This window comes from Octopus bimaculoides, chromosome 8, assembly GCF_001194135.2.
Source record: "Octopus bimaculoides isolate UCB-OBI-ISO-001 chromosome 8, ASM119413v2, whole genome shotgun sequence".
In the NCBI taxonomy this organism is placed as follows: Eukaryota; Metazoa; Mollusca; class Cephalopoda; order Octopoda; family Octopodidae; genus Octopus; species Octopus bimaculoides.
Genome location: NC_068988.1, coordinates 30678663 through 30679833, shown reverse-complemented (window position 1 = coordinate 30679833; position 1171 = coordinate 30678663). Strand labels below are relative to the sequence as shown.

Here is a 1171-nt window from a genome sequence, read left to right as displayed (position 1 = left end):
TATATATATATATATATATATATATGCATGTAGGGATGCATTTCATGCATTCAAACGTACGTATGTATGTGCGTATGTATGTATGTATGTATGTAAGTATATATATATATGTGTGTGTGTATATATGTATGTATGTATGTATGTGTTTATGTATGTATGCGCATCTGTAAATACAGATTTTGGGGAAAATGTTTAATTTCTTTGAATATTCACAATATATGAAATACGAAGTTATACAGATGTGATGTGTGGATATTTGACCAAGCGACATTTTCTTGTTTTCCACTTTCCAAACGTATGTGCTATAAGGTTTACTGATAACATTTATTTTCCTATTTTACAGCAATGTCCTCTGTCAATGGCTGGACTCAACCTCCTGATTGTGGACCGCATAACCAATTTTGGGAAATATGTTGCAACAGTCATATCGTTCCAAAACGACATTGGTCTAATAATGCCTGTTGTGGATATATCCCTTACACCTCGTCACACCCCTTCCACGAACATTGCTGTCATCATCATTGGCCTTTTTTCCATAATTTCATATGCTGAAGTAAATCCGAACTACATATAAGTATATTCTGATTATGGAATTATCTAACAATGTAACATGACAATTTGCTCGATCCTGTCTCAATGATTCAATGATAAATATAATTACATTCATTATATAGATTATTAATTTCAAAAAATATAATAAACGATGCTATTATTGACGTAGGGTATATAATGCTGCTGACGCCGATTTTGAAACCCTTTTTAACGTATTACATAAAACGTTGTAAATCACTTTTCTTCATGTAAGACTTTAGTTAATTTCCTATCGTTAATCAGAGATAATTTGCTTAAATTTTGAAAGTAACATTGTGCAGAAAATATAAGGAATAAAAATAATGAATGATATAAAATATTGTTTGTTCTTCCTTTTGGATGATTTACATGTATTGAAATCAAAGCATTCTTTCACACCACCATAACCTTGAAACTGCTGTTTCGCGTTCCTAAGTTCAACACAAATTCAACAATTTTGTAAAGTATATAATATGTTTGTATATGTACATATATGTGAGTGTATATTCAAGGCACTCCGTCGCTTACGACGTCGAGGGTTCCAGTTGATCCGATCAACGGAACAGCCTGCTCGTGAAATTAACGTGCAAGTGACTGAGCA

At 32.2% G+C, this 1171-nt stretch overlaps 1 long non-coding RNA gene across 1 annotated transcript in view; it reads left to right on the top strand.

Annotated features, from left to right (window-relative positions):
- Window positions 1-908, top strand: part of LOC128248561 (uncharacterized) — a 7495-nt gene extending 6587 nt beyond the window's left edge. Inside the window, exon 2 of the long non-coding RNA XR_008264734.1 lies at window positions 344-908. This is a non-coding gene — a long non-coding RNA (uncharacterized LOC128248561). The remainder of the gene's footprint in view (window positions 1-343) is intronic.
- Window positions 909-1171: the final 263 nt, after the last annotated feature.